General features: G+C 45.4%; 1 protein-coding gene across 3 annotated transcripts in view; it reads right to left on the bottom strand.

The window, feature by feature from the left end:
• Window positions 1-18,369, bottom strand: part of NALCN (sodium leak channel, non-selective) — a 368,383-nt gene that overhangs the window by 116,481 nt on the left and 233,533 nt on the right. The gene's annotated exons all lie outside the window — the stretch shown is intronic.

Genomic DNA, 18,369 nt, shown 5'->3' with positions numbered 1-18,369 from the left:
GCTTGGTAGAGGGTTATTTGTTACAGTGAATTACTGGAAACAATACCCAACCTGTATAAGCCAGGAATACAGTTACAGATAGCAATGTGACAAGATTCCTGCAACCATTAAGAACTCCCATTGTGGGGGCTGGTGATGTGTTGCATCTGGTTAAGCTGCTCTGCTTCCTATGCAGCTTCCTGTCAATGGACCTGGGAAGGCAGACGATGATGGCCCACACACTTGGGCCCCTTCCACCCAGGGAGGAGGCCCTGATGGCATTCCAGGCTTCCAGCTCCAGCCTGCTCCAGCCATGACTGTTGCAGCCACTTGGAGAATAAACCAGTGGATGGAAGATCTCCCTCTCCCTGTCATTCTGCCTTAAAATACATATTAAAGAAAGAAAACTTGTGGTAGCAAGCCTCTAAGAGGGTCGCCAGCATTTCTCTTGGTGTCTGGTGATCCCAGTCCTGCGTAGGCCCCTTCCACACTGAATATTGCTGGCCTGTGTAACTAGGAGGTTACAGAAATGATTGCATGTGGCTTAAGAGGCAACACAAGACACTGTAGCTTTCACTGTACTCTCTCTCGGGTCACCTGCTCTGGCAGAAGTCAGGTGCCATGTTGTGAGGAGACTCAAGCAGCCCTGCAGAGAAGCCCATGTGACAATGGACTGAGGCCACCTGCCATAGCCTGCAAGTGACCTACCTTGGAAGCGGATGCTTCAGCTGCACTATACCTTTCTTAAGTGACTGCAGCCCAGGCCACTGTATTTTTTATTTTTTAAAGATTTATGAATTAATTTGAAAAGTAGGATTAAAGAGAGAGAGAGAGATTTATCCACTGGTTCACTCTCCACATTGCTGCAGTGGCCAAGTCTGGATGAGATCAACGCCAGGAGCCAGGTCTCTCACATGGGGAGCAGGGGCCCAATCACTTGGCCCATCTGCCACTGCTGTCCCAGGAGCTGGACCGGAAGTGGAGCAGCCAGGTCACAAATCGGTGCCGATATGGGATGCTGGCATCACAGGCGGTAGCGCTACCTGTGACACCACAACACCGGCTCCTCAAGGCCCCATCTTGACTGCAGCCTCATAAGACACTGAACTAGAAATACCAGCCACGTCTGTCTCAGATTTTCGACTCACAGGAATTAAGTTGGATAATTATTTACTCGCTGGTAAGCTTCATACATGCACACAATTTGTTGCAAAGCAACAGATGACTATCCACTCATGAGTTTTACAGTACTGAAAAATGCTTCGTTATACTATCAAATAAGACATTACACCATCAAATAAGATTCTATATAGTTCAATTATGTGTAAAAAGGAATGGAGAAAATGCTAGAAGCCTGTATTTTGGAAGTGTTAATGGTGGTTATTTTTCTGTCGCAGAATAATGCCTTCCTCCTGCCTCCTCCCTGCCACCTCCCACATTTTAGTATTTCATGACATTTCCTAAATTAAGGAGAAAAAAAAAGATATGCTTTTGTTTTAGAACAGGTAAATTGAGAGAAGCAACAAGAAAACAGTAAAAATTAATTTCCAGTCCTTCTTCTCCCTGAACTCTTAAATTCATTTGATTGTCCTTTTCATTCTTAATGTATATTCTGTCTTTCAATTTCCCTCTTAACCACTTATTTGCAGTTGTTAGTATTAGATGGTGAAGTATGAAGGTGAGAAAGTTGAGGCAGGTTAGCTCTGACTCTCAAGTACTAGAAAAATAATTACTATGCAGAAGTTAATGTCTGCTCCTCTCCAATTTTCATGAGACCAGGACAAGGGGGAAAAAAGGCTCTAAATATTATTAAAATAGTAACAGGAAATGCTTGGCTTGGGAACACTCTTCTTTTTAATAGTCACATCCTTTGGCATCTGCCCAGAACTTAAAGAGGACACAGAGTAGTCTAGACCAGAGACTTCTCTGGACCACACCATTTTTGCTACACCTCTGGCATCTGGCTTACTCTAATGCAGACATTGTTCTAAACTGGACACCTCACAGTTCAAGTTTGGCCTCTTTCCCATGAACTTGATGTTACAAAGTAACAGTGGATGAGGAGTCAGACAGGCTAATAGGCAGATTGGTCAGTTCCCCGTAGGAATGAGAAAAGGTGCAGAGTCCCTTTAAGAGTGGATAAAGTGCCCCCTTCTTAGCTTTATCATGAGAATAGGCTAGACAGGATTGCTAATAACAGTCCTCTGATAGGTACTCTCTGACTCGGGATGGGGTGTTAACTGTTATTCTCCTCCTGCCTGGTTGGTTAAACCTAGCTATCCACTTTTGTGTGTAAAAGAGCCAGTACCCACAAGCTTCCTGGGCAACTCCTTCCTGGAAGCCGCCCTCCTGACTGCTGCGGCAGGTTTCTCACTTCAATAAATCTCACATTGCTCACTGTCCCTGTCCATGTGGAAATGCTGATGTGAGACAGGAACCGAGATTGCCTTCATCACTCCATAACACTTCCTCAACCCAAGTCTCGATTTGTCCACCTGAGACTCTGGACATCAGGGGTTTTCCTACACCTCTGGTCCCGTTCATCGGCCCTTGAGCAGATCCTGCTTTGTGTTCTAATTTAATCAGGTTTCCTCTTTCTCTCCTGGAAAAGTGCAAACACACATTTAATCAAACAAACAAAAAAAGTCCTTGATATAAAAACAAGAAGAGACCATTTCCCTTCTTTTTCAGAGTACTTTCTTTAGAAAATGTGTAATTATAAATTCTTTTTCCTTCCGAGATGTATTAGATGTATTTAAATCTTTTTAAAAAGCCAACTAAGCCTTTCAGCAGTTTCTCAAGTCAGAAATGTTTTCCTTCAGGGCCTGGGGGCTTGGTCTTTGAAATGCAAACACGGAGGTGGTAGCTCCCACTTTCTCCCCTTCTGGGTGGGAAGGTGAGAGCTCAACCTACACACAGGTAGAACTGAAGTAGGCAGGCATATAGGTTAAAATTGATCAGGTTTGTGAGCTGGGAGACCACGCCTTCACCAGGCCCCTGTGTGACCTCACACCCTACCTGATACCTTTGTCATGCCCCTGTGTGACTTCATGCCCCTACCTGGCCACATCCGAGTGCCCACTGGCCAATCAGGTTACTTAACCACTCCCCTTTGGAAGTGGGTTGAAAGCCTGGGACATGGTGTGTCCAGCCCCTCCTCTTCTGTTTCCTGGCCTCTTGCCAGGAGGGGGCTTGCTGTAGCCCTGCGCTCCCAGAGTGCCTGGCCTTCAGGCCACCCACCGTAGGCTTCCTGCCCTAGATTCTATTCCACGTGGCTGGTTCCTGGTGCTTGGTATGAACCCAGATTTATCTCTGTCTCTTAGATTGTGGGGACCCATGAGCCAGCCATGGGCCCACATGCTAAGGCTTAGCTTGCTGACTGTTTGCAATAGTTACTGCTGTGTGGATGTTTATGGTTTCTGTTGAGCTGTGATATCGGACCGTTTCATAACCCCAGGCTAGAGTCAAAATAACCATGGCCTTGGGGCTTCCCGTACTTCTTTTCCCACTGACCAAGGCTGAGAAAACACCAGGTGGAAGCTGGTTGTTAGCACCCAAGTCGCCTGCTACGTGACCAGGAGCTTGATTGGATGAAGGCGCGTGATCACCTTTATGGTTGGACAAGGAGCGCATGGACTGTGCGTGATCAGGCACCCGATTGGAGCACCGCCGCATGGACTGTAGCATGGACTAAGCTTGCATTACATGCTTCTGCAATGATATACTATGTGGGGAGCAATCCGGACTAGACTAAGTTACTCGAATTAGGACTTATTCTATGCATCTGCTCTCCCACAATATGGCGCTGGGAGAGAAGTAAACAGCTTCCGCACAGCTGCCTCCAGTTCAACTAATAAACTGTAGGACTTGCTCCTGATTGGAGAGCGGCGTACTCGGCGTGTGGGCAGCCGAGTTGGGATTGGCGGAGGAGGACTATAAAGGAGGAGAGAGACGGCATGCACCAGGAACATCTATGGGGAACATCTGAGGGAACCCGTGCAGCCCCCGAGAGAGCCGGCCGGCGGTGTGCCGCTCCCCTGCGGAAGTGGGGAATGTGGCCAGGGGGAACTGCCCTTCCACGGAGGTGGAAGGGATAGTAGCCAACCCGGGAAGAACCAGCAGCAAACCCGGGGAGGGCCGAGCAGACGAAAGAACAGCGCAGGGTCCTGTGTCGTTCCTCCACGAAGAGGGGGAGCGACAATACTATATAAGCTGTTTGTGATATGGTACGGGAGCTTCCCCTTTCTTTCGGAGCTCCCCTTGCTCAAGGGTTTCTTTTTCTATCCTGTTTAAATAAAAGTCTACTGAAGACCCATCAGCTGGGAGCAGTGTCGTTCCTTTGCAGGCAAGGGAGCGACATTAAATAAAGTTCTCACTCTCCTATGATTTCTCTCACTGAGTAAAAGCTTAAAATGTGCCATGCTGCCTCGTTTATTGATGCCGGTATTTAGATTTCTTCTCTAAATATTAGGCAAGAACCCTCTCGGGCTTATTAATATTGGGGATTTATTAATAAATGGTGATAGCATATGGCACCCCAAATTCCAGTAACATATGTGGCATTCCAGATGGCACTTCTGGGGAACTTTAAGGGGCTTATTTCCTATAGATTTTAGGGGTTCATTTCCAATCTCAGAACTACCCACCTGTCTTGGAGGTTTGAGTTTTATTTTCCTTTGGATAAAGACAATCGGCTGCCACAGATGACCATGGCAATTACCTGGTGAATTTAGGATGAACTGTATTTAACAAAAGGTGCTGTCACGTCTGCTCACTTGAGAACAGGTATGGGATGCGTCACTCTAACAGGGCAGGACTTCTTTCTTTGTAGTCTGTTTAGAAAGTCTCATGCAATGTACATTGCAGTCTGGTTAGTGCTTATTTAACCATAGAATTGTTTTCTTTCTCTTCTATCTTTATGGGTTGGCAGGAGGTTTCATTTTTAATTATTTCTCTAACACTAGTCAGCTGGCAGGCTACATAAGGACAGTGAGGTTACGATATTTGATTAATTTTGAAATCAGACATGACCCCCTAAAATCTATACTGAAATGTGGTCCTTTAAAGTTTCCCAGAAGTGGCATCTGGGGTGCCACATGTGCTACCAGAATTTGGGGTACCACACGATTTCACCATGAGCTTATTAATAAATCTCCAATATTAATAAGCCCGAGAGGGTTCTTGCCTAATATTTAGAGAAGAATTCTAAATAATGGCACAGATAAACGAGGCAGCATGGCACATTTTAAGCTTTTATTTAGTGAGAACGATGCATAGAAGGGTGAGAGCTTTATTTGAGAGAGAGGTAAACAGGGGTTCATACAGAGCACCAGGAACCAGCCACATGGTGGAGCATCCAGGCCTGGAAGCCTAGGGCGCATGGCCCAAAGGCCATGTGCCCTGGAGGCACTGGGCTACAGCAGGCCCCCTCCTGGCAAGAGGCCAGGAAACAGAAGAGGAGGGGCTGGACACACCATGTCCCAGGCTTTCAACCCACTTCCAAAGGGGAGTGGTTAATTAACCTGATTGGCTGGTGGGCACTCAGATGTGGCCAGATAGGGGGATGAGGTCACACAGGGGCGTGGCAAAGGCGTGGTCTCCCAGCTCACAAACCTAATCAATTTTGACCTGTATGCCTGCCTACTTGAATTTGACAAATGGTTGGACTCCATTGATGTACCAGGAACTGCATGGTTAGGACTCCAAATATAACTGGGCACTCACCTCTAGGAAGCTGAGAGTTGAGTTCACCAGACATAGCTGAGTAGGGTTGTAGGAAAGAGCATTGTGCTTAGACAAAGAGCCCTGGGTTAGCAAACAGACTCTGCCAGTTGTGAGCTATGTGGCAACTACTAGTGCATTTCAGTGCCCTTTACAAACTGTTTGTGATGGAACAAAGACATAAGCCTCATCCATTCTTGCTCACTGCCCAAAAGATCGATAAACATTGGAATGCATTCCTTGCCCTTGAATCTCAACTGGGTCTCACACCCTATTGCCTTCATACCCCACCCCCCCTGCATTCTTTTCCAGGCTCCCCAGACCCCAGCCAGTTTCAGCAATTCACCTCTACCTTCCATTAGATTAGGTTTGTGAGCTGGGAGACCACGCCCCATCACTTGGCCCCCTAAAATACAAAAAGGCCCAAGGCCTTCTGCAATGTTTTCCATCAATGTGCATGGTAGCAATTGGTCACCCACCTCTGCGAATTTGTTTTCTCTGAATAAATTCAGTCTGGCTGTAAATTCGTACACTGCCTCTTCTCTATTCTGCACCTCTTTTCCTAACATTTATGGTGCCCTATGGGAGGAGGGGAGCAAGGAATCAGCATCTTGTCCAAACCAGCCGCATTCTCTGGGTAAGAGTTTCGATCACCCACCCTTCCTCTGAACTCTTTTCTAAACTCCTTTTTTTTTTTTTTTTTACAGGCAGAGTGGACAGTGAGAGAGAGAGACAGAGAGAAAGGTCTTCCTTTGCCGTTGGTTCACCCTCCAATGGCTGCCGTGGCTGGCATGCTGTGGCCGGCGCACCGCACTGATCCGATGGCAGGAGCCAGGTACTTATCCTGGTCTCCCATGGGGTGCAGGGCCCAAGCACTTGGGCCATCCTCCACTGCACTCCCTGGCCACAGCAGAGAGCTGGCCTGGAAGAGGGGCAACCGGGACAGAATCCGGCGCCCCGACCGGGACTAGAACCCGGTGTACTGGCACCACAAGGCGGAGGATTAGCCTAGTGAGCCATGGCGCCGGCCACTCTTTCCACTTTTTACTGCTTCTTCTTCCCACCCCTTACCCCTTACCTTCTCTTTCCTACAATCACCTTTGTCCCTACTGACCCAAGTGGCCCTGAGAGATGCCCCTCACTCCTGCCTGCACTTCTCATTTCCCAAGGAATAAACAGCCAGAGCCCTTTGCCAGATCTCACTGCTGCATACAACATCGGATCTCATTCTCGACTCATTGGACTGGTAAGAGAGGCCTCTGTCACCTCCAGCACGCTGGGGCAATGCTTGTGACTGGTTCATCCCCCCAGGTAGGTGCTGGGGTGTTGGGTCGGTTTCCCTCACTTAGAACCGGGATGCTGGTCTAAGTTTGGGATTTCTTGCTCTCTCTCCTTAGGAGGACTCAGAACTTCGGTTCTCGGTTGGGATAACCCTTTCCTGGGCGATGCCTGTGTAAGGACCCCTTCCCTCAGGCTGTATTTTGCCTAATTCATGGGTTCCAACATTTCTCACATTTCACCTAACACCCCTTTGGCCTGCCTCTTAAAAAGCTTGCACAAGCTAGGCCTAAAGGGAGAGATAAAACGGGAGAGACTCATTAACCTCTGCACTAAAATTTGGCCTCAATATAAATTAAACAGTGGCTCAAAATGGCCAGAAGTTGGCATTTTTAATTTCCAAATTCTCTGCGACATTTTACAGAGAGAAAGGGGAAGCGGTCAGAACTCTCTTATGTCCAAGCTTTCTTCCTCTTTGGGGTCAATTTTCCTCACTCCAAGTTCTCAGAGGAAGAAGGCTTGGCTCCCTCCCTTAAGCCTTCTACCTCCTCACCCCTCCCTTCTCTCCCCCCAGCTGAGAAGCCAGCACCCCAGGTACCTGCCCCTTTGCTCACTCCGCCGTTACCTCCGTCTTGCCCCCACCCCGCCCCCCGCCCCCGGCAGCCAGGGCAGGTGCTGCCATTCCGCCCTCTTCTATGCTGGATTCCCTTTACCCAGCTCTCCCAGAGAAGAAAACACTCATTGTACGTCTTCCACCCCATCGCCATTCCCTCCCTCGTCTCATCCGCTCTTGACCCTGACCCTACTGGTGATCCCCACCCGAATCCCCATCCCAAGGAATTCTGGAGCCTCAATTTCTGGACTCCTCTCTGACCCACCTAACCCTCCACTGGATCCCACCCTGCCTCCTCCTGCCACCCTACCCCTCCCACCTCACCTCCTCCCCTAACCCTACCTCCTCCTCTCACTCGGTCCTGAACCATGCAACCCTTGAAGGCGGTGGCTGGAGTGGAAGGTCCAGTTAGGATCTCTGTGCCCTTCTATCAGACCTTAGCCAGACTGAGCAGCATGTAGATGAGATGCACCGCCAGGCCCCAGACAGACCCCCAGAGGCAGCTCGAGCTGTCCCCAGAGCCAATCCTAACCGGGACTGGACTTACCAACCTTGGGACCCAGGCTACAGGCCCGAGACCACATGATCTCATGCCTGCTAGCGGCTAAGGATGAGAACAGCCGTAAACAGGTTAATTATGAGAAGATCTGAGAGGTTACCAAAGAACCCAACGAAAATCCTGCTCTATTTATGTCCCGCCGTACAGAGGCAGTGATAATAACACCGATCCCAATTCCCCAGAGGGACGGCTGTATTTAAATTCCGGCGTTTATGTCTCAGTCAGCTCCAGATATCCGTCACACTCCAAAAATTACAAGATGGTCCCCAGACCCCGCAGAGGGATCTCACAGATGTGGCTTTTTGAGTTTTTAACAGTAGAGATGAGCAATGAAGAACACAGAAGGAAACAGAAATCTTAAGTTTCAGATGCTTGCCTCTGTAATCCACAAAGACCCCAATCACAAGCCAAGTCCCACCCCCTCAGGGGCCCTGTTAGCAATGCAGCAATGCTGGGCACTGGGCCAAGGCCTGCTCATCTCTAGTCTCTGACTCCATCTTTACAAAATCTCTTAGCAGGACACTTGTCACGGAATTTTAGGGTCCACCCTAATGATCCAGGATAAGCCCATCACATGCTCCTTCATTGAATGACATCTGCAAAGGCCCCTTTGCCAATTAAGGTCACAGTCACACATCACAGGGGTTAAGACACAGACATACACTTTTGGGGCTCCCACTCAACTCATTATGTTCTTGGCTTTGGCGTGGGTTGTTGTTCCTACCCTGGACATTCCAGCTCATAGCTCGCAAGGCAGTTTGGGAGTTCTGCCAGTCCGTTAGAAAGTGAGGGAGATATGGACTTTGGGGAACTATCAGGCCCTTTCTCTCCCCAGGGCAGCATGACAATAGGATGGCAGAGACAAGTCATTTAAAACAAACTAGTTAAAAATGCGTGCGAAGCCTGAGGCGACTCCTAAAGCTCTTTCTGGACATGGAGTTTGGTTGGTTCTTGTCCCATGTCCCCAGCATGCAGGGCACCGTGACAGGTATGGCCTGGAACTCAAAGTGAGGGAGCAGTGACCGTCTCCTGTCTCAGAACTGGCAGGAAACGTCCAGGAGCCACCGGGAGGTCTCTGCCGACTGCAGGAGGTGAGAACTTTGTGGTTCTTTGCTCAGACTCTCAGAAGGTCACAGTGGCCACTGTGCTCTGGAAACAGGAGGGAGGGAGGCTGGCAGCTTGGCCCCCAGCATATTTTATTTACATTGCTAATGTTCCATCATTTTCTTATGAACTCAATGCTGTGTGTGATCGGACTTATGGAGCAGGCCAGCACCAAATGTCCTAGGTGTGGGTGACAAAGACTAAGTCTGAAGCAAAGCCCCCGCTCAGTTTGCCGGATGCTCTTGCTTGCTCTGTTCTTACAGGAAGCTGAAGTAACATTCATCATCCGAGCCTCACCAGTGTCTGCCTCTTACTTTCAGTTGATGCAAACCTACGGTCGGCACCACAGGTGCTGAGCCCAAAGGTTTTCCAGAGCCATTGTGTGGGGTTCACAGGTGTATATAAAGATGTGCTTGATACAACAAGCAATTTTAACAGGGCCTTGCCACACTGAATCACGTTTCCTCATGTACTTGAATCACTTTCACTTTTACAGTGGACCAGCCCTAAATGAAGCAATTTCTGCCTAAGATTTACATAGTATTTCAATTTATAAGATGGCACAATGCAGTGCCGGCATCCCATATGGGCACCGAGTTCTAGTCCTGGCTGCTCCTCTTCCAGTCCAGCTCTCTGCTGTGGCCCAGGAAGGCAGTGGAGGATGGCCCAAGTGCTTGGGCCCTGCACCTGCATGGGAGACCAGGAGGAAGCACCTGGCTCCTGGCTTCAGATTGGTGCAGTGCCGGCCGTAGTGGCCATTTGGGAGCGAACCAACAGAAGAAAGACCTTTCATTCTGTCTCTGTCTCTCTCTATATATATAACTCTACCTGTCAAAAAAAAAAAAAAAAGCTGGCACAATGTACTACCTCACTATTTGTATCAGGGGAAATGTTCATGTTCTCCTCTTGCCCTCAGCTCAAGCACGTGTAGACTTTTAGCATGGAGATACGCGCTTTGTGCAACACTTTGCGAAAAGGGATTCACGTATAACAAAGGCCTTCTAAAAGTTCATGGAGCATGCACAGTGCAAGAAAATGATGTGTGGATTTCAAAGATTTTTGCACCAAAATATATTTTTACTTCCATTTTCCAAGAACCTTTTCCTTGTATACCCTGCTTCTTCCTGCCTGGACTACTTACCACTTTCAATAGGTCAGAGCACGTGAGGATGCTGACATGCAACACAGCAACCTTTCTACCAAGCCCTACACAGCTCCACAATGACCCAACCCCTCTACTTTGGGATCAATACCTAGACATCAGCAGTCAGCGATTTCATGAAGAGGTGGGGAATAACAAAGTGTCCCACACACCCAATTCTCTCTTCCTTAGATGACAATGCACAGTTAGTTGCAAGCTACTTCTAACATTGCCAGTGCGTTTGGTGTGGGAAATGCCACGCCATCAGGTCTCTGGTATCCTGAGAAATCTCTCTCTTTGAACGTTGATGGGTGCAATATTGTTGATGTGAGGCTCACCTTCCCGTTGGCTGGCACTTTCCCAGTTCCCTGAGGCTCCTGCCTGGTGCTGGGTGGTGTATGGTTCCCATGGCTCCTATAGGAGGCTTCTCTTCTACCACCTGCCCTTTTCATCCTCCCACTTTGCCCCCTGTCTTGAGAAAGCCTGGACTCAGCCAAGCTAAGGGCTCACTAGGTATCTGCTGTGTTTTGATTTTATAAGCTCGGCCACCACAGGCATACTCTTCATACTTCCAGAATGAATGTCGGTGGAATTCAATCAAGGACTGAAGGGGCGGTGTTTACAAGTGTAGCGACTTCTTCAACCATCTGCTCCACACACTGGACTGCCTTCTCTCTGCCTAAGACCCGCTTTGGGGTTAGAGCATTTCAGACTGCTCAAAGGGACCGCTTCTGGTTTTGCAAGAGCATGGCCTTGTTATTACTGGATTTTCCTGGATGAGAGTTTCTATCATTGTGACAACATAGTCTATTTTGCATTCTAACTGCATAGACAGTATCTCAACTTCCCATTTTCTTTTCATAACATTTAGTTTCACTATTTTCTTTTCCATATACATAGCTTAGGGATGGCCCTTTAGTTGAAAGCTCACCTTCACTAAAATATCACCTTTAATCTTTTTTGCTACTATGAACTATTTCTATTTTTTAAATTATTCTCAAGTATACAAATGCAGCACAGCAGGAATCTGATCAATCTTACTTTTTCTTTTTTTTAACATTTGTAATCCCACTATCCTAAGCCATCTTGCAGCCTATAGCATCAAACAATTTCATTTTTTATATGGGTCAACAAAAAGTTGAGTGTAATCAGAGCAATGTAACATGGGATCCCTTCAACACAACTGCACTTTTAAATGAATTTTGTAACATATTTAATTTACACTTTGGAATGCCCATTACTGTCAGCAAAATATGACTATTCTCAGCCAGCTCCCGCTCCCAAGGCAAAATCAGGAGATTGCTGTGTTAATTTCAACACTTCAAAGGTAACAAAAAGACTATCCACAATGAACGCTTAATTACATTTTCTCTCTTTTCAGTATTCACATCACAGAGCTTTCCTTTGAAACAATAATGAAAGAAAGAGCATGAAGAAAAAGCATGGAGTCTCTCAGCTGGTTAAATCTTCCATAGTCCTTATCCCCAAATCATTGGCAAAAGTGGGGGGGGCGGAGGAGGGGGAGAAGAACTGAACAAGAGTACTGAAAACTGCAATAAGCCAGGACAGAAACACAGACTACATACCTGGAGAACAGAGAGATTTTAGAGACAATAGATAATGGTTATGAATATGCATTTGCTATACACTCAAGCTTGATTTTCTTTGTGGACTGACAAATTGGTGCCCCTAGGAGTGATGAAATGGCCTGCTGTGTTTTATTCCAGAACAAGCTGCAGCCAAACTTCCTTTTTTCTTTTCTGCTTGGCACCTGCCTGTCCCTGAGAAGACTCAATCAGAGGCTCCCCAGGCAGCGTGGTGCTGCTGGTCAGTGAGGACAGAGGACCAATCACGGCTTGCCTCCTGACCCCGCCGCCCGAATATGGGCTAAAGTGCTTTGTGTTTTTTAAAGAAACATACAATTTAAATAAATCTTCATCCTACAGTAAAATCAAGCCTAAAGTTAGACTTAAAGATTAAAATTTTAAAAACATTTATGCAAATCTACCTGAAAAGGAGAGGGAGGGAGGGAGGGAGGGAGGGAGAGGGAGAGAGAGAGAGACAGAGACAGAGACAGAGACACTAACAGAATATATCTTCTCTCTGTGGCTTCACTCCCCAAATGCCTGCAATACCCATGCCTGGGCCAGGCTTAAGTCAAGAGCCCACAACTTCATCCTGCTCTCCTCCATGGGTGGCAGGGGCCCAAGCACTTGAACCATCATTTGCTGCCTCCCAGGATGCATTGGCAGGAAGTGGGATTGGAAGTGGAGTAGCAGGGACTCAAACCAGGCAAGTGGTGGCTTAACCTGCTGCACCACAATGCCCATCCCTGGATTTGAGATTTTTAATGGTTAACATAGGCTATATCATGTGTATGGAACACTGGCCTGCTACATCAGGCATGTATGTACATGTTGGCCCATAAACCATCTCTAGCAGTTTTACTGCATTTTTAGAATTTCACATCAGGTGAGTCTGGAAAATCAAAATATAATGTCAAAAAACATCATAGACAAATCAGAGTGATAAAACACTGCCTAAGGGGCCGGCGCTTTGGCACAGATGGTAAAGCCGCCACCTGCAGTGCCAGCATCCCATATGGGCACCTGTTGGAGTCCCAGCTGCTTCACTTATGATCCAGCGCTCTGCTATGGCCTGAGAAAGCAGAAGACAGCTGAAGTCATTGGTCCCCTGCACCCTTGTGTTAGATCCAAAAGAAGCTCTGGCTTCAGATAGGTACAGCTTTGGCCATTGTGGCCATCTGGGAAGTAAACAAGCAGATGGAAGACCTCTCTCTACCCTGTACCCTCTACCCTCTACCCTCTACCTCTACCTCTCTGTAACTCTGCCTTTCAAATAAATAGATCTTTAAAAAAAAGCTACTGCCTAAGATAGGATATTTTAAACAACACTAGGGTATTTCAAAAAGTTAATGGTTAGTAGAAAATGGAATTAAGAGATAAGGCATACTTTCCACAAACTTTTGGAATACCTCTTGTATATAGAAGCACAAGGATTATTTTCCAAAATATGAATTCTAGGTATTTGTATCAGTCACTCCAACCAATGGACTTATAAGTGCAAACTACCTTTTAGAAAAGTAGTGTGAATGATGAAGTCACAAAGACAATGGCCAACAAGCACATGAAGAGGCACTTCTGGAACCTGGCCCCTACACGGTGTCTGCAATGCTGGATCTTCTCAGGCCCCAGTCTCTTGTGGTCTCTCTGTCTCCCCTCCTCCCTCCCTCCCTTAAAGTTTCTTTGCACATCAACAACTGGCCGCACTGAGTTCCAGATCACAAGACTTGCAAGGTCACCTCCTCTTTAGATAATGCCTTGATGGTCCATCTTGTCTCCAGGGCTTTTCCAGGAACCCCAGGCTCTGAGCAAAAAGCAGCTACCACCTGCATGGAGCATGCAGGCTGATGGAGATCCACTTTGCCATCAATCAAAATGTTTCCCCAAAGTACACAACATCACTGACCAATCAAAAGGAGACCATGAGCACTGTGGACCAATCAGCGACCTGCATGTGAGCTGAACATGCACCTGTCATGCCCCTAGCACCAGTCTCCTCATTAACTTCTCCAGGAGCTTAAGGATTCAGTGCTAGTTGCCTGCCTCCTGGCTCTGTGCTTGGCAAATAAATGCCCCTAGCGTCTGTGCTTAGCTTGTACCATCCGGTGAGTGGACCCAAGGTTTGGAGATTCTGTAACACTCCTTGGTTAACAGTTGTGGGAATGAACAAATATGAGAAGGCTATTGCTGCCACCACGGACTCAGAAGGCTGCCAACACCTTCAAAATCAAGCAGTATCACGTGTAAGTGGGAATGTAAGAACACAAGGATTCTCAGCCACTACACTGGCAGGATAAAGCAGTACAGTTTCCCTAGAGACAAGCTTTCCTTAAAGTCAATGAATATTTTAGGCATTGGGAACCACAAGGCAACAGCCCAGATACTGTATGAGCAGTTTCTTCCACAACCATCTAAAGTGCATAAATGGGGTGGGGGAGGTTGGTCAGTGGGTACCAAGTTACAGTCAAGGAGCAGCAGCAGCAGCATGTTCTGCATCCACTGCTCTCCTGAAGAGATAACGATACTGTACGTTTACTGTATATTTAATAAAACCTGGAAGATTTCAGATGTTTTCACCACAAAGAAGTGAGAAACACTTGAGGAGATAGATATGCTGACCTTGGTTTGAGCATGATGCAATTTACACCTGTACTGAAGTACCACCTGGTACACCACAAATACCTGCAATTTTTATGCATCAGTTAAAAGGAAAAAAATGTAAGATGTACCAACCATGCATAGATCACAGGCTGCAGTAACACAGGGACAGGTCAGATTTTGTATCTAAGTTTGCAGACACCTGGCACACAGCAATTTGGGTGGCATCCGGGACCAGGAAGTATCCTTTCTGATCCAGAAGCTCAAGACACTCACAAGAGCAGAGACTGGCACTGTGGCACGGTGAGTTAGGTGCTTCTTGTGAATCGGGCATCTCATACTAGAGTGAGGGTTCGAATCCCAGATTCCTGCTAATGTACCTGGGAAGGCAGTGGAAGATAGCTCAAGCACTTCCCACGTGGGAGATGCAGATGGAGTGACTGGCTCCTGGCTTTGGCCCAGTCCTGCCTGTTGCAGCCATCTGGGGAGTGAACCAGCAGATGGAAGAACCCTCTTTCTCTATTGCTCTTTTCATTAAATAAATACATAAAGAAATTCTCACATGAGTGGGCACAATAGCTAAATGTATTGCGGCATCAAGGATTAAAACATTGGAACATAATCTAAATACTCAACAGGAAGGGAAGTAATAAATATGGCATAATCAGTCAGTGTGCTATCATGTGAGTATGTACTACTGACCCAGTTAGCTTCATACGTATTATGATAGTAAGATATAAATAACAATATTTGGTGAACTCTGCAGACTATATGGAGAGTTTGACATCACATATTCTGAAAATTGCTGCTGCTATCGATTTGTAAGGAGGGAAACATATGAATAAATATCACTTGGCTTTGGCATGCAGTTTGGATTTACAAGGAGAGAAGTTATCCATAAGCCAGAAAACGGCCCCAGAAATGGCCAGAAGTGCTCTGGGGCAGTGCTTCCCAGACTGAAAGTACTAATGTTGATAGTCAAAATTTGTGGATGACAACCTTAAATTTAAATGCTATTTATTTTTCATAATACATGTACGTGTGGGAAGTCTCTGCAGAGACTCATTGATTTTTAAGATACACTTTTATGTTTCAACAACTCTGAAGTAGGAATGCACTTGTATTATCTATGTGTAGAGTTTGTATTTTGCCCTTAGTGTTACACAAAACAAGTCTTCTTATCATTGGAGCATGTTAAATCTAGTGAACTATAATGCAAGAACTGGAAGAGGGATTCATACTAAATTTGTCATGGTTGTTGCTTGGGTGAAGGGGTTGAAGGAAGGAAGAGAGAGACAGAATTGGTTCAGCTAAGGGCCAATGTGATGCCCTTGATCTATGATACCTGACTTACATAAATTAAAAATACATAAATCAATGTAACAATATATCGTTATAGCTTTAAACACACACACCATCTTATTTAAACTTAAAGGAGCTCAGTTTTGGTGATAGTTAAGATTATCCTCTTATAACCCTGGCAAAAACATCCTCAAAAACACACCATTAAGACCCAAGTACACGCCAATCTTGGAAACTAGGTGTGTTGGGCACTGCTATGGCTACTTTCAGATATAACAAAACATAGGGGTGAGGGAAGTTATGCAATTCTTCCAAACTCATGATTCTAGTAACAAGTAGAGCTAGAATTGAAGTCTACATTTCTGGACTTAATTCCTATCTTTGCACCATACAAATTGTTCTGATATGTAGACTTTTAAATTCTTATTAACAGATTAAAAACTGAAGGAAATAGCAAATGATTTCAGTTTTTAGTTTTAATTTATTATTATATCTGAGAATCACAATGGAAAGAATTTTGATAGGTAGTTTGTGTAAATACTTAGATTAGCAGGACAAAGAGGTGACAATAGAGCGGGTATGCCAGTTGTGCTCCCTGGATTCTGAAAGCTTCAGGTGGACCCCAGGAGTCCTTGGATGTACTTAGATATTCCATAATCAAAGCCATGCTTTTGGCCTATAAAGCAGGTTTAGACTGTCCAGGAAGATTACCCACCAGGTTTAATACTGTATTTCAGTATATGAATGATCTTAAAATGAATTTCAGTTCAAAAAATGTTATTTTACTTAGAGATTTACTAGGCTAGTTTTTCTTCCAGATTTTATATTTTGTGACTCTGACTTAAGAATCAAATCTACAACTAAGTATGAAAAGCCTGCAACAAAGAGAATAATTACACAGTTTTAATAGGAAAAATTAGATTAATTACTAGAAAACAATTAGAATGATTATTCATTTATATGGATGATTTCAGTCAAATCTACCCTGCATTTAGGCCTTCAATAGTCTCTAAGCTGTTTTAGTGTCAGAGTGACTTGAACACACAGTAGGTTTAATGCACACTAGCTGAATTCAGGAATGAAGGAAGGAAAGGGTAAGTGAATGAATGATTGACACAGTCCTAAAGGTCCTGGCTGAGAGGAGGCACAGATACCAGGGCTGAGTTTTGTACAAGCAATGGCAGTGCAAACCCGATCGACCCTGGAATCCAGATCTCCATTCCCACTGCCCCAATTTTTTTCTCTTTTGTGAATATTTGAAAAAGTTATGGCGTGGGAAAAATGCCATAACTATTTCTACTGTTTGAACCCACAACTTTCCACCACTTAACAACCTATCCTCATGAGGTTTTTGATGGGCACATCTGAGTTTTGAAAACCACTGTCAACATCAGATGCAACTTCTAAGTTAGCACATCTAGTTTCTCATGCACTCATTTAATTCATAGAAATCCAGAGCTGAGGGGCCTGAAGACATACTATGTCACTTGTTTTATTTTAGTGACTCTTACTGGTTTGACCTGACAGAGACATTTTCATGGACAATTCTAAGCTCCCTTATCTAGGAAAGCAGTAGATAGTTGCAAGATTACAGTTTTTGAGACCAGAGAGATGTGGGAACATTCTGGCTCTCACACTTACACTTGGTGGACATCAGGCAGATAACTACACTCCTGGATTCTCAGTTGTATCATCTGTTATTTGGGAATACTACCTAACTTGGTTGTTCTAAGGATTAGGAATAAAATTGTAGGACAGTTTGTCAGTCAACAAATGGAATTTATTACATATTTAGCTGTTTCTAATTCATGTGTTCCTGAAAAGGGCAATATTTGGGTACTTGTAACTTCTAACATAATATTAGAGTCCATGTGAGTACATCCATTATTTGGAGATGTACATCTGGTATTAGAAAAATCAGAGTTATATCCCTTCTCCACAACTTTCTGGTTTTTAGCAAAAATCTGCTTGTGTGACAGAAGTTCATCTTCCTAGATTTCAGTCTTTTGTTCCCTTGTGCTTTTACAGTAAAGTGGCGATGTTTCGTTTTCTCCCGTGTGCTTCTGCAGTCACACATTGCACAAAAACACTGTGCTGATTTTTAATTAACTCACTGTACCTTGAGGTCTCCAGCTTCTGTCTTCAGTTTAATTACAGTTGTGAAGAGGATATGGCGAAATTGCAGAGAACATCTCTACATGATAAAAAATGATAAAATAGTTCTGCTTTGATCCTTCGATCATCTAAGCATGCATGCTTTGGGATAGTTAAATTGGTATGTGATTGTGGGAATCTCATTTTGTTGTGTCTTTTCCTGCAACACCTGTACCTGGCAGAGGCAAGTTTAACTGAGTAAATCTGAAATCTAGTTAACTTGATTTGTAGAAAGTTGGAATTTAAGAGGTTTTATCCAACCAGACTGTGCTGCATTTGCCCCTTGGCTCTCATTTGAAAGTTGACACTTGGCCAAATACCTGTTGATGTGTATCTC

The sequence above is a fragment of the Oryctolagus cuniculus genome, chromosome 9, assembly GCF_051225735.1.
Source record: "Oryctolagus cuniculus isolate XC-2025 breed Fujian yellow rabbit chromosome 9, ASM5122573v1, whole genome shotgun sequence".
In the NCBI taxonomy this organism is placed as follows: Eukaryota; Metazoa; Chordata; class Mammalia; order Lagomorpha; family Leporidae; genus Oryctolagus; species Oryctolagus cuniculus.
Note: the sequence above shows the minus strand (reverse complement) of the source record. Positions and strands in the feature narration are given on the sequence as shown.